Raw genomic sequence first — 23050 nt, forward strand, 5'->3', positions numbered from 1 at the left:
GCTTTAGAAACTCTTTTAAATAAATGAACCAACATCCTGCTTAACTGTGCTCAATTTATAGCTTTGGAATAGGTTATTGATATCCATTAAAGCATAATTGAAATAGATTTTTTCAAATGTTGTAGAAATAAGTACCATTTCTAATTACCATAACCTTCACAAAACCATATGCTCAAAATTCAATAAAGAAGACCACATGCACAAATTCTCGTGAATGGTTTCATTTCCTCACTAATTTGTTTTGTTGCTTATGTAATGAGATTTGAAGCTTCCTGTAGTATTTATCTATAACATTATAAAAAAGGGTAATTGTTATAACCTAGCCCCCAACAAATAACCATACAACGAAATATAAACACTAACATAAATATTTAGATCCACAACAATGTCAATTTTCATAATAGAATCAATAGATTTACATCCAACATACTCGACTGTAAGGTTCTCCCGGTTATGACCAAATACAAAGCAATTACAATAATAGTTATGCAAGACTTAACAATATCCAACTCCTATCTATCCCAGACCGACAATATGGTAGAAAACTCCAACAAGAATCTAAACTTGTGTACGCAAGCCACCAAGCAACCTTCTTGTTTCTTAAGCCAACACTTAGCTACTAGCTCTTCTAAACTTTGCTCTTCTTAGCTACTTTGTCTTCTCCATGTTGCACTTAATGACTCAAGAGTCCAAGACATCACAAGACCCTCTACTTATATTAAACCAAGCCGCAGGTCAGTTTAGCAAGTTACATTAAATACACACTCTAGCCACAAGTTGGCCTAACAGACTATATAAAATAAATACTTAAGACAGACCCCAAGTTTACAATGTATAACTAACTCATATGATAACATAAAAGTACACGCACTTAGACATAACTCCTTGGGCCATCCAATGATTCAAATCCAAGAGCGCATGATCAAACTCCCGCAGATTGAAGCTTGTGGAAAAAATCTCCAAAGTCTGCTATTAAATCAGGAACATGTTACCAGTAGCCGCTAAAAAAGCTCTAACTCCAAGATGATTACTCCAAACATTATGAGCACACAGGAAAAGGTATGTCAATGTCTCAAATATATCCCCAATTGCGTGAGCCATAAGTCCACAAATTCGAGCTTGATGCTCCTACAAACAGGGTTGTTGACAACCCAAGGATGCTCTTGCATCAGATACCCAAGTTGTGAAGAAAAGATATTCTTAACAGCTAGAAGAACATCTTCTAGGGTTCAACACATAAACCCTGAACTAGTTTTTCACATACATGTCCTCTACATTATCCCCTTGTGCATTGTTGTCTTTGTTCCACTTCTACAACTCCCTTGCTACAACTATCATCTTCACATCTATCCTCAATGTGCAATAGGTTTGCTTTCCTTGCCGATCTCTAACCCTTTCAGAATCCTTCAACTCAATTCTCCTACAAAAACTCAGGTTCCTCCTACAAAGCTCTGCATTCTGCAAAGGAATTAAGGAAAACTTCTTGCCACCCTTCCCAACAGTAAACACATTCTTGACACAATAATGCACTAAACTGCAATCATAATGCCAAGGTTTGCCAAGCAATATGTGACAACTGCTCGTGTCCACAATATCACATAACACTTGATCTACATATTGGCCAATCTAAAAAATCAACAAGATATTGCTCCCTCACTTCCAAAGCATGTTCATCTTGTAACCAACTGATCCTATAAGGACAACGATGTCTCACCCTCTTCAAACCAAGTTTCTGAACCGCCTCCTCAGCAACAAGGTTATCAGTACTACCACCATTCACAATCACATTCTAGCAACTACCTCTAACGAGTCTTGAACAAGTCCCTCCTTTGACAAGGCTTAAGCATCTTCTTACCAAGCAATACTCTCCAAATCATCCTCCACCTCAGGCTCATTCACTGAATCCACATTCTTAATCACCACAACAACTCTTTAATCACCAACCTTTCCATTAGCATTGGGACATTCAATAGATCTACGTCCTTCACCACATCTTAAACAAGTACCCTAAAATGCACCTCTACTTGTTCTTGTCTTATTTTCAACAGGTTTTGGTTCATCCTCAGCAATCTGTTTGTCCTTCAAAGAGTGTTCCTTCTTCTCCTTTCCTCGAGAATTTGATGTCTTCTCTTCAACTGTTCTTCTGCCCTTAGCACATATCAATAAGCATCCTCAACTGAATCAATCTTCAACATGTCAATCTCATCTTGAATATTTAACCTCAAGCCATTGATATATCTAAACACCTTTTCCTTAGAAAGTTCTCTATGTCCAGAACAAATTGTTAACATGTAAAACTCCTCAGTATAATCTTTCACAAACATATCCTTCTATTTTAGATCCTACAACCTCTTGAACAATTCAAGTTCATAATCAACAAGAATGAACTTAGCCTTCAATTTTGTCATCATCAATTTCCATCTAGTGATCTTCATTTCACCTTCCTCTTCTCTATTTCTTTGCAATTCTTTCCACCATAAAGTAGCATGTCCTTTCAACTTAGCTTATGCCAACCTCACTCTGAGTAGATCTCCAATATCCTCTAACTCAAAGTAGTTTTCCAATTCACTAATCCAATCAATCAGGCCTTTAGTATTGAAAGTACCTGAGAAACATCCATCTTATGCTTTGGCTTCAAGTAAACTCCAGATCTAGTTCTGTCTTCCATAGTTTTCTCCACTCGTTCAGCTCTATCCTCTTATGCATAAGAAGGAGAACAAATAACCTATTTGCTAAACAATTCTAACCTATGATGATGACATGGCCCATACTATATTAAGGGTGGGTCTGCATTGGATTGTAGGAATATGGACCCCATGACTAGGTTGGGAATTAGAACTATTACAAAAAATCAAGGATAGTGAGTGAACCCCCACCCCGCCCCGCCCCACTAAAGTGGAATTGAGGTGTTAATCTTTTGGACAAGAATGAAGGGAAAACCTCCTCTTCAAAGAATACCTCCCACCTATCAAAATAATTTCTATTATGTATAACAAATCAAAGATAATATCTTTAAAATAATATAATATAAATAAAATAAATTTAATATAAAATAAGATACCACTTAAATAAAGACGATTGAAATATAATATAAAAGCAATATTGAAGTACCTCACATATATAAAACATATTGAGAATTTATTTTTCATACACTCAATTAAAATTAAAATAGATTTTAAGAAATATCTATATTTCTTTCTTATTTGTCATCAAATTTTTTTTTAAATTATTGATTGTAATATTAAATACATTTATCTTCCTTCGATAGCTTAAATTTAGAGGAATAAAATTCTTTTTAAGATTGTATGTTTAATTTAAATAGAAACAAGAAAAAGTCTTTTATAGTTCATACTACAAGCCATATTTTTCCATTTATAGTACGATACAACAATATGAAAAGAATAGGCCGTGAAAATTTACTACAAGGCAAAGTTTTCCAGTCTATAGAAAGAATAGGAGACATGAAAATTTACTATGCTAGATATTTGAACTTTTTATTTTATTATTAATTTACGTCGCTATGACATCATTAAAAAATAATTGAAAATGCGCTAATAAATTGGAAGCGGACTAAAATAAGTCAAAGCGAACCGATGAAATATGTGAGAAAAGAAGAGTATCAGTCCGAAAAGTAAAGTATATCCGCCTCATTTCAGCTCGAAAAGTTCAGAGAATTTTTTGCCCTTTTTATTTTAAACAAGCTATTCTCAAATTCTCTGTGTACGTGGCAAAGTACATTTTGGGGATTGTTGATAAGTTTTCTATCAGATTAACAGTTGAATCGGCTTAGGCTTACGGGTGAGATGTCTGTCTATGTTAAAATTCATTGATTGATCATCCGTGTATTGTCATTTGAAAATGAGACGTGCGCTTGAATCTGGTTTTGAAAAATAAATGGAGTCTTTTTTTATTAGTCCCTGACTAAGGTTTCCACTCAGCAAACACACTTCCTATCTTTTTTTGAAATTCTGCCAGCTTATTGATCCCTGCATTTCTTATGGTCTGCAGCTCCGTGATTTTGATTATTGAATTTTAGCGGGTTGTTTCCTTTTTCTTGATTCACCCATCGCTTTTGGGACATGGCTTTTTGTTTGAGGAGCAGAGGAAAATGTTTTGTATTTATGATGTTTCTTAGATGGGGGACGTGTCTTCAACATGGGATTGGTCTGCCTAGAAACTTCACCAGATGGAAGCTTCAGTAGTGGGCACGTGTGTGGGCGTGTGGCTTTGTTGGCGAGTGATATGTATCTAGAGGGATACTCAAGTAATTTAGGTGCTTCATTCCCTTTTGATACTTATTGCTCAAAAGAGGCATTTTCTCTTTCCAATCTGTGGCGAAGAGGGAAGAGTTTGTCGGCTTCACAGACATCTACTCGTTTCAACTGTATATACTTCAATCATCATCTCTTTTTTTTGGCATTTTTGTTTTCAATTCATTTTATTTAATTCTGTATGTACCGAACATCACTTGAGAAATGTGGTGCGAAAAAGCTTAAATCCAATGAGAGACAAAGCTAGGTACATCTAGCTAAATTTTATTTGGAACGATTGTGTATATGTTCTTTTATCATCAACGTTTCAGATCATACTCCAGAATCCATCATCAGGATGCAAGAATTCAATGATGCAAGAATTCTCTGATCTGAAATGTTGATGGGAAAAACATATGCACAACAGTTCTCAGAAATATTTAGCTAGATTATTATAGATTGTGGAGATCTGCTATCATTAAAGCTAGGTCCATTCCTCTAGTGGCACGCAACTGTTCTGGTTTTCTGTGTCTTCTCCATGGGTTGCATATGACGCAGGGGTTTCCGGCCAGATTTGGTATTCTATGTTATTTTTAGTTGGCTTTAAAAAAATGCTACTCTTTAAACCTCACAGGGAAAACCGTGTCATTTTGTTCTCGTAGATCTGCATTATGCTATGATGATTAACTTCAGTGACCTGCAGCCTACCAAATATTACAAACCCTTGGAAATTCTTTAAACTGCTCTTTTTTTTGGTACAGTAGTTGGGCCCATTTTTGTAAACCAGAAAATAAGAAGGCCCGGAAAAAAACAACTATGCACAATTAGTCTCTATTTTCCAACGAATTTTTCTGTTAATATAATGTGGCACTTGTACTGGTTTTCCTGCAACTTGAGGTGCATTGAACGAAGGAGCTTCCCTAATCTGCATTAGCATTGAATCTTTTTCTAAGCTTTTTGAGTAGGTTGTTTTATCGCAATAGCCATAGGGACATCTTTGGGACATGCATACGAGGACAACAATAATGTCTATATTGTCACCTACATAATCGGACATTAACCCAAATAAATAATTTATTTTGTGCTTCCATCTCCAAATTGACAAATTTGGTCAGACATATGCAAATCCTATGTTTTAAAGTGCTAGCATAATTGTTTATATATTTTTGTGCACAATTCAATCTAAGTTTAAAATGTACCATTTAAGAGAGAGTTATCTTCTCTTCTATTTAGTATGTGTTTGGGTATGTTCCACAAAACGTGCTCCACTCTAAGATACACAAGTCTTGTGAGCTATCTCAGTTTACTTTTTTTTTACCAAGAACTGAATCTCGTGCACAGTTTCATAAATCAATTATTTAATTTCCATTTCAGTACCTTATTAACCAATCCTTTCAATTGTTTTATATGTGTGTGAAGAAAAAGTGGGATTCACATATATATTGGACATGTATGTAAAATGTGGAAACACATCAAAATGCGTTATTGAAAAGGCTTTAGAAACTTCGAAGCAAGTGCAAACCATCATGCTGCCTGGCTGTGCTTAATTTGGAGCTTTGGAATAGGTAATGGATATCCAGCAAAACATAATTGAAAATGAATTTTTTTCCAAGATGTTGTAGGAATAAGCGCCATTCCCAATCACCACAGCATTCGCAAAAACTTATGCACAAAATTCCATAAAAATGATCACATGTACACTTATTCTCTTGAATGATTTCAAATTCTCACTAATTTTCTTTTGAGCTTGTATATGAGGTTTGAAGTTCCTTGCAGTACCTATCTAGTGTGTCATGTCGTGGGGTAGTTGTAGCTCAGCTAATTTACTGAGATATATTCAAATTTGTGCTCATTGATAAACATTGTTTTTAAATGATAGAAAATTAATGTGTGTTCTAGTTTTCTTTTTCTTCTGAAGATTTGTTTCCTTTGAGAGCATTGAATGCTTCATTTGAACTATGCATTGAATGGCTTTCTCAAAAGAAGCTTTTGTTTGGACACTAGGGAATGGAGTGAGTTGTTCTTGCTAATTTACATTATGAAGAATTGTCAATGCTGAAAACTTGAAGCTATATTTTGGACAGTAGACTGTACCCACAATAGAATAGATCCAGAACTAAGCTGAAAGGAACAACCCAAAAAGCGATTTGTCTTGGGTACAGGTCCACTTGTAGTGATGTATAAATTGATTTTAAGGGTATACATCAACTTCGGTTGACATATACTTGAGCATGAAACTTTTGGGGATCCCAAGATTTTGGCGAAAATGGTACTCAAATATGCCAACAAATTTTGCTTATAAAACCTAGAAAATCTAGAAAATGTGTGTTTTGGTGGCTTTGTAGGGATTTGGTGATATCCACCTCTACAAATAACCATTATAGAAAGATGTCGTGTGTTGCTCATACATCCTAGAGTAACGATCTAGAAAATAAAGAGCTAGATTGATCCAGATAATATAGAAGATCAAATGTTTGAAAGGATTTTTTTTTTCATATTTTTAAAAAGTTTTTTTTTTAATTTGCTTTTTTCGGACGTCTTCTGCTCAAAATTTCAAGCCGAAACTTTCATCGGTCCCTAAAACTAGGCAGCCGTAGCCTCACTGTTTCAGAGACTGAAATTAGATTTTTAGTTCTTTCCAATGGTGTAAGTGGTTTTGAAATATGAGCTCTAGGTCAAAAGTTATGACCTCGACAAGTTGGGGTAATTAAACACCTAGTTTTGAATAGTTTTAGTTTAATTTTGTTGTTTTTATTACAGCCACATAAACATTTCAAATTCATGGCTATGGTGGCTGTTTATATTCCATCATTGTATATATTCTTTCAATTTCAATTAATAAGATGGCTTTTGGTTTGCATACAACTCTTTTGAGTTTTGCAAGATTTTCCAGAACTTGAACATTGGTATTGCAGGTATTTTGATTCACCAGATATTGTGTTTGCAGCCCACTTTTTAAATTCAAATCAGTGGTATCAGAGCAGGAATGCTCCTGTATGCCAACTAACACAAGAACTTCCTATCAAAGATTAGGATTGGCCACAAGAAATTTGTTGGAATACCTTCCTTTGCGGTGCACAAAACCAAAGATGTTGGATAATTTGGTAGACTCTATGAAGAAGATGGTGGAAGAGGCTTTGGCTAGGCAACGAGAAGATATGATGAGTAAGTTTTCAGAAATTTTGAAGTCCCAACAAGTACCCAATTCAGTAGCACCGTTCCATGGGAACACCCCTTTTAAAGTACAGGTGAATTTTGATATCCCAAATTTTGAAGGAAAAGTTGATGCTGATGCAGTTGATAATTGGTTGTCCAAGTTAGAATGATACTTTTCTGTAAATAATTTTTTTGATGCGGAAAAAATTAACATTTTCCCTCTTGAAAGCTGAAACCCATGTCAAACAAGCATGGGAAACAAGATTATTGTATAAGGAACACGAAGCTGGAGAAGAATTGGAAATACTCTCTAATAATAAACCCACTTGGGTAGAATTTGTGGAATACATAAAAGAAGCAATACTTGCCTGAAGATGTATATGAACAAAAATATATAGAATGGCAGTTGCTTCAACAAAAGAGGGACCAATCTGTACAAGATTACACCAATACATTCCATGCACACTCTACAAAACTTGGTATAGAAGATTCAAAGAAGCATCAAATTCTGAAATATCGTAGTGGGCTTCATAGATACATTCAAATTGAAATGGAATTCTTGAATATTAAAACATTGGTAGCTGCTAACAAATATGCTACAAAAATTGAACTCAAATAGAAAGGAAAAAGAGATTACTTTTGAAATAATAAGCCAAGGGGTGAAGGCAGTAATAAAATTGGAGGAAAACCAATAGGGAAGGAACCTCCCTCAAATCCACCCAAGAATACCTGGTGGGCTACTAAAAAGACACAAATAGATACGGGCATGTGGTGTGAATAGTGAGATACATAAGAGTCCAACTCATAACACAAAGGAGTGTTGAAGAATTAAAAACTTGATGACAAAAATACGAAGAGATGAAGTTTAGCTGAACCCACACCAATAGAAACTCCTGATAATGATTTAGTGATAGAAGCAGACCTGTATGCCATAGTTGCAACAACGTAAGCAGTTCCAAGTGAAAATGAAGAGGGATTGTTCCATTCACAGATGTGGTCTCTACATTTTATTGTTGGTAGTGGTAGCCAAAAGAACTTAATTTCTATGGAGACAGCCAAGAGATTAAGTTTAAAGATGACAAGACATCTGCAACCATACTCTATGGGATGGTTAACGAAGGAAAAGACATTTAGGTAAATCAGCAGTATCGCCTATCATACTCAATCAAACCATTCAAGGATGAAGTAATTTGTGATGTAGCACCTTTAAATGTATGTGATGTTTTGTTGGGGCAACCATACATGTATGAAAGGCATGGGGTGTATGAATCTAGACCACACCGTGTCACAATCAAGCTTGGTGAAAAGAAATATCGAATACCAGAGTTATGCCCAACTCAAGCAACTTCTTTAATTAGTGCTAAACAATGTAAATGTTTAATTGCTCAAACTAGAACTTTTGTACTCATGATTTGTTCTGAGAAAGAAAAGTTAGTTGTCCTTAATACACGCACTAAGCTGGCCACAACAGTAGACCAGCAAAAGGAGATGGATAAAATCTTGACAAAATACCATAGTGTGTTTAAATCACCAGCAAGGGTCCCAACACACTGTCAAGTCAAGCATTCTATTGATCTAGTTCCAGGAACACCATTACCGCATGAGCCAATATATAGGAGGTCAGTTATGGAAAATGATGAAATTAAGAGACAAATTCAAGAATTGATTGAAAAGGGACATATCAGGCCAGGTGCTTCACCTTGTGGCAACCCTGTTGTTTTGGCAAGAAAGAAAGATGGGACATGGAGACTTTGTATTGATTACAAGGCACTTAACAAAATTACTGTGAAAAATAGATATCCAATTCCTCAAATTGATGATCTTTTGGATCAACTTAAGGGGGCTAAGTTCTTTACAAAAATTGACTTGAAATGCGGATATCACCAAGTACTAATTGATCCAACGGATGTATGGAAGATTGCATTCAAGTCCAAGGAAGGTTTATTTGAATGGCTGGTTATGCCTTTTGGCCTTACAAATGCTCTTGCTACATTTATGAGGTTGATGAATGATGTGCTTAGACCATTCATTGATTCTTTTGTAGTTGTTTATTTGGATGATATCCTCATTTTTAGTAGAACTTGGTCTGAACATTTGCAACATGTTGAACAAGTACTCTTGAGTTTGCAGATTCATAAACTCTATGCCAACATAGACAAGTGCTCTTTTGGTTGCAAAGCATCTAGTACTTAGGGTACATCATTGATCGTGAGGGTGTTCATGTGGACCCTATAGAGATACAAATAATCAGAGATTGGCCACCTCCTAAAAATTTCATAGAACTTCGCAGTATCTTGGGTCTAGCCAATTTCTATCGCAGATTTGTATTTGGTTTTTCACATTTATCATGGTCTCTTAATCAATCACTTAAAGGTGGAACACAAGTGAAATTTCGGTGGACAGAGGACAAACAAAAAGGATTTGAGGAATTAAAACTCAAATTATGTTCAGCTCCAGTATTGGTCCTTCCAGATTTGCAACAATCATTTGAAATAGAAATAGATGCATCAGATTACGTTCTTGGCCTGTACTCATGCAACACAGGCATCCCGTTGCATATCATAATGAGACATTTTCTAAAACAATTCGAAGGCACCCTACCTATGACAAGGAGTTGTATGCCATTGTTCAGGCTTGTAAACAGTGGAAGCACTATATTTTGGGAAAGGAAACGATGATACATACAGAGCATAAACCTTTTCAGTTCTTGCAAACACAAGGGAAGTTGTAGAATGATAGGCATCAGAGGTGGTTAGCTTATTTGCAACAATTTCACCTCAACATGCGTCATAAAAAGGACAGTACTAATAAAGTAGCAGACTATTTGAGTAGGCCTCCAATTATAGGTTTGACAATGGTGTTGGATTCTTGTGGACATCAAACAGAAACTTGAGCTCAACTATATGGTAATGATCTTGATTTTTATAACATTTACAATGTAGTCTTAGAAGGGAAGCATGTTCCTGAATTTTATATACAGAATGGGTTACTTTGTCATATTGGTCACATATGTGTCCCTAGTGAAGAAAGACAGAAACTGATATGGGAAGCACACTATAGCCAGGTGGCAGGACATTTTGGTTTTGGTATTCTCCAGAAGTATTTCTATTGGCCAAAAATGAAACATGATATTATTTTATATATAAAATCTTGTGTTGCATGTGTAATTGCAAAGCCTTCAAATCATAAATTGGGCTTTTATCTATCATTATCTATCCCTGATAAACCATGGTATTCTGTTTCAATGGATATTATGGTTGGGCTCCCAAGTAGCAGAAGGGGAAATGATTGTATATATGTGGTAGTAGATAGATTTTCTAAGATGGCTATCATGGTGGCCTGTAGATTTTCTAAGATGGCTATCATGGTGGCCTGTAAAAAAATGATTTCAGCAGAGGAGACCGCCAAGCTATTTTTTGAACATGTTTGGGTTCACTTTGGGCTGCCAAAAAACGTTATTTCGGACAGGGATAGCAAGTTCCTCAGCAATTTTTGGTCTTCATTACGGGCTAGAATGGACACGAAGTTGACAAAGTCTACAACATTCCATCCTCAAATAGATGGCCAAACAGAGGTAGTCAATAGAATGATTATCCATATCCTTCGAATGTACCACTCCAAACACCCACGTACATGGGATGAGAGCTTGCCGTATGTGCAGCATAGCTCATAGCTACAACCTTGCACTCCACACTACTATAAGACATAGTTCATTTGAGATTTGTCTTGGGTTATCAACCATTGGGACCTATAGATGTAGCGCTACCCATCTTGCAATCTAGTCAGCCACTAAATACTGAAAAGGAGGTAGATAACACAGACAAATTTGTTGAAAAGATCAAACAGTTACAGCAACAAGTTTGTGATATTTTAGAGTAGAGCAATAAGAAGTATAAGGAAAGACATGATCAACATAGAACTCCCCATCATTTCCAGATTAGTGACAAGGTATGGCTACATCTTCAGATGGAGCGCCTCCAAGGACCTTATAGAAAGCTTCGTCTTATTTGGTATGGACCATATACCATTAAGAAACAAGTTGGTGAGAATGCTTTTGAACTTGATCTGCCACAATTTTTGGGATTAGATCCAGTTTTTAATGTGGCACTGTTACGACCCTATTTTCCTCCATTATTGGACATCTCTCAAGCTGCTGAACATATTCATGCTACAGAATTGAATCCATCCCCTACTACTCCATCACAGTGTGATCATGTCACTAAAGTCATGCTGAAATCTTTGAGAAATCAGAAAATTCTGCTATATAGGGTGATTCGAGCTGGTCAATTCTCTCATTAGGACAAATGGTTAACCAAGGAACAGATTGGAGTGCAATTCCCTTATCTATTGTAGAAGATTGAGCAATGGGGCCCATTGCCTCTTAAGGGGGGAGGAATGATCCAAATTTTATAGAAGATCAAATGTTTGAAAGTATTTTTTTTCATATTTTTAAATTGTTTTTCTATGTCTTTATTTTGCCTTTTCGGAGGTCTTCTGCCCAAAGTTTCAAGCGGAAACTTTCATCGGTCCCTAAACTAGGCAGTCGTAGGCTTATTGTTTTAGGGACTGAAATTAGATTTTTAGTTTTTCTTTCCAACGGTGTAAGCGGTTTCGAAGTCCGAGCTCTAGGTCAAAAGTTATGACCTCGACAAGTTGGGGTAATTAAACACCTAGTTTTGAATAGTTTTAGTTTAATTTTATTGTTTTTATTATAGCCACATAAACATTTCAAATTCATGGCTATGGTGACTGTTGATATTCCATCATTGTATATATTCTTTCAATTTCAATTAATAAGATGGCTTTTGGTTTGCATACAACTCTTTTGAGTTTTGCAAGATTTTCCAAAACTTAACATTGGTATCACAGGTATTTTGATTCACCAAATATTGTGTTTGCAGCCCACTTCTTAAATTCAGAACATAGATGTAAAAATGTTATGGATGTAATTCTATACTTGTGAAACCCTAGTATGTAAATGTACATGTGCATATATAGATATGAAAGAACAAAGAATTAGATATGAAAATAGTATAGAAATCATACCAAGCCCCCAAGGCTAAAGCACTCTAACGATCTTTATAATCCCTTTGCAATTTCATGGTTTGTATTGTTGTTTCAATTCTTGATTTGAATGATATAGAGGATAAGCTCCCTTTGGCACTGAATGGATGAATTCAAACCCTTTGCTTTCACCTTGCAATCTCTATGTCAAATTGGGATGTCCACGATGATTGCATCATCATATTATGTTCATTCATGTTTCCAAATGAAGTCAATGGCATGCTTTTATAGTGAAAATTTTAGATTACTTCCTATAGGAGCCAACTAAAATAAGTGGGAACCTTGGAAATTTAAATTGGATTCAGGGCCCAAAATTACTAACCATGAGCTATATAGGTTAATCTGGGTTGACCTATACCTGGTATAAGTCATCTAGGTCAGTGTATACTAAAGGCACATATTTTGGGGATGCTCTGAGGTCCCAAATCTGTAAAATCTCTGGGAGTAATTTACTTCACAATTCGAGAAATCAAATCTCAATGGGAAAAATGCTATTCTTTAAAACTCACAGGGAAAACTGTATCACTTTGCTCTCATAGATGTCCATCGTGCAATGATGATTGACTTTAGTGACCTACAGCATGCCAAATATTACAAACCCTTGGAAATTCTTTCAACTGCTCTTTTGTTTGGTACTGTAGTTTGGACCATTTTTGCAAACCAGAAAACGAGAAGGCCCCGAAAAAACAAGTATGCACAATTAGTCTGTATTTTAAACTAATTTTTCAGTTAATATAATGTGGCACTTGTACTGGTTTTCCTGCAACTTGAGGAGCATTGAATGAAAGAGCTTCCCTAATCTGCATTAGCATTGAATCTTTTTGTAAGCTTTTTGAGTATGTTGTTTTTTGGCATTAGCCATAGGGACATCTTTGAACGTCACAATTTCATCAGATATCATGAGATGCGTATGGGGAAAACAATAATGCCTGTATTGTCACCTACATAATTGACGTTCACCCAAAATAATAATTTATTTATGTTATCTCCAAATTGACAAATTTGGTCAGACATATGCAGATTCTATGTGCAAAGTGCTAGCACAGTTTTACTTATCAGAAATTTATATATTTTTGTGCACAATTCAATCTAAGTTTAAAATGTGCCATTTAAGAGAGATCAATCTTCTCTTCTATTTGGTATGTGTGTTCCACAGAACTTGCTCCACTCTAAGATATACAAGTCTTGTGAGCTATCTCAATTTAATTTTCTTGGTGTAAAACCAAGAGCTGAATGTCATGCACAGTTTCATAAATCAATTATTTAATTGCCATTGCAGTACTTCATTAACTAATACTTTAAATTGTCATATATATGTGTGTAAAGAACACATATATTATAGATATGTGTGTAAAATGTGGAAGCACATCAAAATGCATTATTGAAAAGGCTTTAGAAACTTCAAAGCAAGTGTAAACCAGCATGCTGCCTGGATTTGCAGCTTTGGAATAGGGAATGGATATCCATCAAAACATAATTGAAATTATGATTTTTTTTCCAGATGTTGTAGGAATCAGTGTCATTTTCAATCACCACAGCATTCACAAAAACTTATGCATAAAATTCCATAAAACGGATCACATGCATTTATTCTCTTGAATGAGTTCAAGTTCTAACTAATTTTCTTTTTAGCTTGTATATCAGGTTTGAAGTTCCTTGTAGTATCTATCTAGTATGTCATGTCATGAGGTAGTTGTGGCTCTGCCAATTTACCGAGATATATTTAAATTCATGCTCATTGATAAACATTGCTTTAAAATGCTGATAGAAAATTAATGTTTGTTCTAGTTTTATTTTTCTTCTCAAGATTTTGTTTCCTTTGAGAGCACTGAATGCTTCATTTGAATTATGCATTGAATCAAAATTAATGTTTGTTCCAGTTTTATTTTTCTTCTGAAGATTTTGTTTCCTTTGAGAGCATTGAATGCTTCATTTGAATTATGCATTGAATGGCTTTCTCGAATGGATCTTTTGTTTGGACACTAGGGAATGGAGCCTAAGACCCTTACCTATTATCATATTTTGCAGCTTGCTTAACTTAGCAAGTGAATTTACGTAGGTAATTTACATTATGAAGAATTGTCAATGTTGAAAACTTGAAAAGGCCGGAGCTATGAAGCATCTTTGGATGATTATAGTGAGATATCAGGCCAATCCATAAATTTGCATAATCTGAAATTTACTTTTTTAATACACCTCGGGTGTTACAATTGGAAATCAGTCTTGTAGTAGGCATCAGGATTGGTGTTTACCTACTAGATACTTGGGCATTCCTTTGTTTGGAGGGGCTTCCAAGGCAAATTTATTGCAGAATTAGGTGGATAATTGAATCAAAAGGATGAAAGGCTGGAGAAGCAAATGGCTCACCTTGGCTGGGAGAATTATGCTTTTAAGCCATTCTAGTCTTCTAACTGAGTTGTCTCAAGATCCCCATTTTTTTCAAAATCATAGAACAAAGAATGAGAAAATTCTTTTGGAATGGGGGAATGAGGAAGAGAAAAAAACCTTACTTGCGTGGGACAAAATTTCTAAACCTAAAAATCATAGGGGTGCTGGGCTAAGGAATTGGAGTCTCATGAATGAAGCATTAGGTGCTGATGAAGCATTAGATGAATGCTAATCTCGAACTCCTCTGGGTTAAGATTCTTCTAGCTAATTATTTAGATTCCCAAATGGATAGTCTAATCTTAACCATCACAAATCCCCTTGGGGGCTTTGCTATTTGGAACTTCTTATTAGATTGCAGACCTTTAATTATCAATAATTTATTATGGCAAAATGGCAATGGACTCTTGGCAAACTTTTGGACTGATTCTTGGGGAGGCTACCTTGCAATTGGGATGGATCATAACTTGAGAGAAGCTAGAATTTGTTTGGAACAGCTCTGGAGTTCTAAGTTTGCTGATTATTTGGAAAGAGTGGTGATGCCATATGGTGAGGGGCGGAGATGGAAAATTCTAGATCATGTGAATTTGGACGCCCATTGGAAGAGGACATTGCAAGATCTCTTTGACAGTAGAAAAGTTTTGAGAACTAGAAATGGAGACAAATTAATTTATTGTGCTGCAAAGAGTGGAAATTACTCTGTCAAGATTGGTTATCAGATTCTTCCTGATGAAGTTCTGGATGAGGAGTGGCCCATAAATTTATTTTGGAGGAAAAATTACCTTCCAAAGGCGGGGGTCATTTGCTTGGCTTGCGACAAAAAGGAGAATTCTCATTGATGACAGACGCCAAAGGTTTGGTGTGCATGGACCTTCAAGATTGTAACAAACGGTTTTTCATATTGATAACAAAGACAGTTTAAATAGAGAATTTCCAACATTCATAAATAGCCAACTGAAAATCCTTTTCATATGACATTAACTATTTTTAACAATTAATTGAAGTAAACATAACCATATCAATGTTCATCTGAAATTAACTAATTTAATGACTAACTGAAGATAACAATATTCTTAATCATCTGAAATAACTAGATTAACGATTAACTAAACATAATTGTATTCATGATCAACTGAAATAACTAATTTAACGATCAACTAAAAATAACTGTATTTATGATCAACTGAATTAACTATTTAAACTATCAACTGAAAATAACTACATTTATGATCAACTGAAATAATAAGATCAACTATCCTTTCTTCATACAAGTAAGTAATGCTTAACAAGGAAGAAGGAAAGAACATGCAAAATTCATCTGGAGGATCTTTAGCTGGTTGTGCAAGCCTCGGCTTTGGTGAGAGGAGAAGCATTGACATGGCCTTAACCTCCCAACCTCGGACCATACTTATCCTCATACATTCTATTAAATTAGAAAAGCCCTCCCTACCTTGGGATCAAGCTTGGGATGTTCTTAGTGCAACCACATGAGCATCCTGGTGTTTAGAATGTCTGCTCAGTTATGAAACAGACATGCTTACATAATTGACGCTACTGACATCAAGTGATCATTAGATGGCAAACATGCCTATAAACTACCTTGGCCAAGGATTTCCGATGGGTTCAATGACCTGATCACCACCGCTCGACTTGACAACAGGTTTCATTATAGGGATGAGCATGAGCTATTTAATATATTTCATTTAAATTATTCATGTTTAATCTCTCTTTTGTTTTCTTGCAGATTTATTCCACCTCTTCACCATACATGGCTACTCAGCTAGTGATTCCTAGGTGTTTTGAAAGATTATGAGCTGTCTACCCTTTTACACCTCTTCACCATTTCATGGCTATATTGCCGATGAATCCCAGGCGTTTTGAAAAGTTATGAGCATTCCGCTCTTGATATCTTTTATCAAGATTTGTGACAAAATAAAGCTTGTTCTTGAGATCAACAACATTCATACATGTTCGTATTACATTTAGAAATTATTCTTTAAGATATACTATTCAACTTCTTTTATGATGATCCTAAATACTATGAAAGTATGAAGAAAATTCATTATAATTCACAGAGATTATTTAGCAAGATAAATAACATGATCACAATCATAAAGAAAGGAGATTCCTGTGCATAGCCGGCTGTTATAGAAATTGTATTCAAAAACATTGGAAAGGTAACTCAAGACCTGCTAAGAATTTGGTATTGTTTTGAAGAACTTGCAATCTGTTTGGTTCCCTTCAGTTGCTTAAGACGTCACTTTCAGTACATATAACCTCTGATCTTTAGCCGGAATGCTTGCACGGCAAGGAGTAGCAATTCGAACTGCTTGATCAAGGCTTTAGTGAATGGTATTGCAGGTATCGGTTGAAGTAAATAATTTGATATGATGAGGAGAAGTCGGGTGTGAAGGCAATGAAGTTTGAAACGCAATAGTAGAAAGAAGAGGGGAAAAGGAATATGTTGCCTGACTCCTCTCACGGCTTCCATATAAAGGAACAAGCTGCGACTTCTTGGCTTCCACCGGTTTAAAGGATTATGTGCCAATTCAATTTTCCAAGTGTTAAATCGATTGTTAAGAAAGGGAAAAAATAAAAGGTTGGAAGAAAGAGTTGGAAAGATTATAATTCAACCATTATTATAATATATATTTACATACATTCATGTAAGTATATCAATGGGGTGACATCATTTTATTAAATTATTATAATATAGTGGTGCCATTTCCTTGTGATATTTATATGTACGTATATACATATATATTATAATAATATGATGAAAGATCAATTAAATTCCCTTGAGGTATGTTTTTATATTTTAATTAGATTATTTTATGCTCTCTTAGATTGTTTTCTTAATAGCTCATGCAGGTCCCACAAATGTATCCTGTGTTCAAGTCGTTGTGTCCTTTCCAAGGAAGTTTAAGGTCATACCTGCTGATCTTGATGACTGAACTAAGTGAACATCCCATTCTGATGATCCCATTTAGCAATGCTTCCCCTCCTCTCTGTCTTCTTCTGCAATCACCCAAGAAACCACTTCGCCATAATAACAAATTTCTGTAATAATTTCATATAATAAAAAAGATTTAAATTATTAATCATAATTCAAATCAAGCAATTGCTAATCTTCTAATTACAGTTAATGGTTAACGACCATCTTCATTAACAATTAATACAACTTATATAAATAACTACCTATTTCACATGATCATGAAAGAATAATTTGTTAAATCCAATTGTTATGAACAAGTTTAAAATTAAGTCAAAATTTTGGGATGTAACAAAGATGTAGTATGCAAAAGGAAGAAGGTGAGGATGCTTATCATTTGGTACTAAATTGTAAGGTAGCCTTGGCTGCTTGGGCTATGGTTCAAAAGAAATTGGGTTGGCATGGACCTTTACCAAGAACACTAAAGGATTTGTTTTTTTGTTGGCCTCGTAAATTTCCTCGTTTGGTCTTTTCTTGCATTTGGCAAGTTTGCCCATCGATCATCATATGGGAGCTGTCGAAGGAATGACATAGGCACCTTTTTCAAGGAAAGGAAGAACCTTTGGAGAAAACCCTCTTAAGAATTTATCTTGCAATAGAAGAAAGTGTTAATCTAGCTCCTTGGAATACTTCCCTACATGTACCTTTGTCTAATAAGGATGAAATCTGGCAATCAACATGGCCAAGTTTGAAGTATAGAATAGGCAAGTAGGAAGCCACCGGTAGGAAGAAAGTGGAAAGATCAAATGTTAGATGGATTGCACCTTCCCTAGGGTGGGTGAAAGCCAATTTTTGATGGAGCCTCGATTAAGGATGGAGGGAAGTCTAGTGTAGGTTTTATATTTAGGGATTGTCATGGGGAAACTTTAGCTTTTGGGGCTATGAGCTTGCTAATGTCACCAATGTAACATACCTTTTTTGTATGCTAGAAAAAAAGATTAATTCTAGAGATAAATCTATCCTTCATGACAGAAGGACAAAAGGCAGTTATATTGGTTACTTCATTTAGAAAGAAAACGAACAACTAAGTTCAATATACAAGAATATGTAAACAACAGTTAAGAAAAAATCCCTTTCCTAATTATATGAAAAGAGACTAATATAACTTCCATAACCACTTCTACCATAATCATTTGATACTATGATGAACATAACTAAATAAATATACAATTCGAGGAATAACATGAACATAAGATGAGGGAACTTACACAAGTTCAAGAATCATACAAGTGTCGATATTTGTTAATGTGTTTCGCAAGCCTCAGCATTTGGTGAAGAGGAGAAGCATTGGCACAGGCTTAACCTCCCAAGCGCGGACCTTAACTTATCCCCACACGATCTCTTATACTAAAGGCCCTCCCTACCCCGGTTTAGGCTTGGAGCACCATGGTTTTGTCATTCGAGCATCCTGGTGTTAGAGTGTCGGCTAAGCAGCAGACAACGCAGTGGATTCCCTCCATCAACCTCCCCTTTGTCACCTAGCACCTAGACCTATGGTGATCAAATGCGGCAAGCATGCTTCTAACCTGTCTTGGCAAAGGATTTAGATGGGTAGTGTATGAGCCTGATCACCCACCACTCGACTTGATTACCGGAAAATTTATATTTGGACGATCATGAACTGACCCGACATATGCAGTTTTAAGCTGTTCATTGTTCTCATTTTGACATTTTTCGGTTATTCTTGCAGGGATACTTCTCTTCCTTACCCATTCGTGGTTGACCTTCCTTGTCTAGGGTGTATCCTGGGAGGTCTCAATGTATACATTGCATTTAAGTATAGCAATCAGAATTCCTACTTAAGTTTGGGTCTTATCTCAATGGCATATAGATTATACCACTGTATAAGCATATCTCTTGAGTAATATTAGGATAAGCTCTATATATATTTGTTGTACACGATACACATTGACTGTGATTACTAGAAATCAGAATAATAAAAGCTGATCAGAACTATACGGTCTGTATGATTTCCATCACCTGATGCACCCAAAATAGAAATATGAAGGAAAATAAAATAGCTTCTGTGCTCTCTAAATCATTATTCAAGGCCTTCGGATAATGCTAGTATTTCTAATCCTTGAATCGTGGATGTACAACATTAGTATGATCATTCATTAACAATGGTATTAAAAAAAGGATGGAATGCGTGTAAAAGTGAATTATGGCAATGATAGCATGACCTGGGAATTGATATTCATGTTGGGTGATCGCAACACGTGACCAAGAGCTTTAGTCACAAGCTTGCTTTATGAACTATGAGCACTCGCTGTGGTTAATTGCAGTTTGAGGTGCCATATGTGCAACAAGAATGATGATATATCAAATGCCGTGTAATAGATATTCTTTGCTAAGATTTCAGAGTCCTTATACTTATGAGAGAGAGAGAGAGAGAGAGAGAGAGAGAGAGAGAGAGAGCACCCTTTGGTAGCAGCATGCTCACATATAACACTGCACATTCTCTCCATTACAAAAAACGGAGTGGCATAGCGTGGAACTACTAAAAAATATTTAAACGAATTTGAAAAGAAGATTATAGCTGATATTGGGGTGGCAATATCTCAACATCATGGAATCGATGAGAGGCATATAACTATACTTGCTCAAGGTTGATATAATATACAAAATATAATTATATTGGCATCGTGTTATTTGATGCCACTTATGATTGTATGTACACCTATGCCTATGTATATATATACATGTGCATGTGTAATTTAAAATCATGTGTTTCTCTTTTTCCTTTCAATATAAAATTATACACACACATATGTATGTATATATGGCTCGACGTATAAGTGCAATTGTAGGCATTAAAATATCATGTTGTCAATATATAAAATGTTGAAAACTTGAAGCTATGTTTCAAAATTTTCAACATTGATGCTATCTTTCAAATGTATTGAACAAGGCTAAATGTGAGCCTGTGTTCATTTCTTTATCAAGCATTGCAACAATTATTGAAGTATATTACCAGCTCGGAACACTTCTCCATGTGTTGCAAATTGTAGCTTTACGTACTTTTTGAATCTGTTAGGATCACATATATATGGTAGATATGCATGCAAAATGTGGTTGTTGAGAAGGCTTTAGAAACTTTTTCAAATAAATGAACCAATATCCCGCTTAACTTTGCTCAATTTGGAGCTTTCGAGTAGGTTATTGATATCCATCAAAGCATAATTGAAAATAGATTTTTTTAGATGCTATAGAAATAAGTGCCACTTCTAATTACCATAACCTTCACAAAACCATATGCACAAAATTCAATAAAGAAGACCACATGCACGAATTCTCTTGAATGGTTTCATGTCCTCACTAATTTTCTTTTGTTGCTTATATAATGAGATTTGAAGCTTCTATGTAGTATTTATCTATAACATTATGTCATGAGGTAATTGTGGCTCTGCTAACTATTGATGTGAGTTTTATCCCACTACAACATACAAAATCAAACATCTAATGTTTCAGAATGTGATACAATACAAGGCAGGTGAGTCTCTAAAGGAGATGACCTAGCCCCCAACAAATAACCACACAACGGAATATAAACACTAACATAAAGATTTCGATCCACAACAATGCCAATTCTCATAATAGAATCAATAGATTTACATCCAACATACTTGGCTATAAGGCTCTCCTGGTTACGACCAAATACAAAGCAATTACAATAATAGTTCTGCAAGACCTTGCAAGATCCAACTCCTAGCTATCCCAAACCCACAATCTGGTAGAAAACTCCAAGAAGAATCTAAACTTTTACATGCAAGCCACCAAGCAACCTTCTGGTTTCCCAAGCCAACACTTAGCTACTAGCTCTTCTAAAATTTCCTCCTCTTACCTACTTTGTCTTCTCCATATCGCACTTAATAACTCAAGACATCACAAGGCCTTCTACTTATACTAAACCAAGCCACAGGTCGGCCTAGCAAGTTACATTAAATACACACTCAAGACATAAGTCAGCCAGATAGATTAAATTAAATAAATACTTTGGACAGGCCCCAAGTTTACAATGCATAACTAACTCATATGACAACACAAAACTACGCACACTTAGACATAGATCCATGTGTCATCCAATTATTCAAATCCAAAAGCGCATGATCGAACACCCACTGATCGAAGCTTGCGGAAACAATCTCCAAAGTCCGCTATTAAATTAGGAATATGTTACTAGTAGCTGCTAAAAAAGCCCTAACCCCAAGACGATTACTGCATACATTATTCGCACACAGGACAAGGTCCACCAGTATGTCTCAAATATATCCCCAACTGCGCGAGCTATAAGTCCACAACTCCAAGCTTGGGGCTCCTACATATAGGATTGCTGACTACCCCAAGATGCTCTTGCATCAGACACCCTAGGTGTGAAGAAAAGATGTTCTTAACATCTAGAAGAACATGTTCCAGGGTTCAACACATAAACCCCGAATTGGTTCTTCACATACATGTCCTTCACATTATCCACTTGTGTACTCTTGCCTTTGTTCCACTTCAGCAACTCCCTTTCTACAACTATCATCTTCACCTCTGTCCTTGATGTGCAACAAGTTTTCTTTCCCCGCCGATCTCTAACCCTTTCAGAATCCTTCAACTCAATTCTCCTACCAAAAGTTAGGTTCCTCCTATAGAGCTCTACATTCTGCAAAGGAATCAAGGAAAACTTCTTGCCACTTTTCTCAACAGTAAACACATTCTTGACACAATCATGCACTGCTCTGCAATCATACTGATAAGGTCTACCAAGCAATATGTGACAACTGCCCATGTCCACAATATCACATAGCACTTGATCTACATATTGGCCAATCTGAAAAATCACAAGACACTACTCCCTCACTTCCAAAGCATGTTCCTCTTGCAGCCAATTAATCCTATAAGGACAAGGATGTCTCACCCTCTTCAAACTAAGTTTCTGAACAACCTCCTTAGCAACAAGGTTATCGGTACTACCACCATTCACAATCACATTCTAGCAACTACCTCTAGATTTGCAACGAGTGTTGAACAGGTCCCTCCTATCACAAGGCTCAAGCATCTTCTTACCAAGCAATACTCTCCGAATCAACAAATTATCCTCCACCTTGGGCTCATTCACTGAATCCACATTCTCATTCACCACAACAACTCTTTTCTCACTAACCTTTACATTAGCATTGGGACATTCAATAGATCTGTGTCCTTCACCACATTTGAA

General features: G+C 35.8%; 1 protein-coding gene across 6 annotated transcripts in view; it reads left to right on the top strand.

Moving 5' to 3' along the window:
- The first annotated feature begins 3582 nt into the window (after positions 1-3582).
- LOC149560793 (inositol-pentakisphosphate 2-kinase-like) overlaps positions 3583-23050 on the top strand; it is a 90022-nt gene continuing 70554 nt past the window's right edge. For 2 of the 6 annotated variants that reach the window (XM_089824815.1, XM_089824814.1), the window contains exon 1: positions 3583-3798. The gene's annotated coding sequence lies outside the window, so the exon portion shown is untranslated. Of the gene's footprint in view, positions 4385-5669; positions 5816-23050 lie in introns of those variants that run through there. The other 4 variants (XM_089824817.1, XM_089824818.1, XM_089824816.1 and 1 more) reach the window with 4 other exon arrangements.

The sequence above is a fragment of the Cupressus sempervirens genome, chromosome 4 (genome assembly GCF_028749045.1).
Source record: "Cupressus sempervirens isolate cs-2001-9-10 chromosome 4, ASM2874904v1, whole genome shotgun sequence".
NCBI lineage: Eukaryota > Viridiplantae > Streptophyta > Pinopsida > Cupressales > Cupressaceae > Cupressus > Cupressus sempervirens.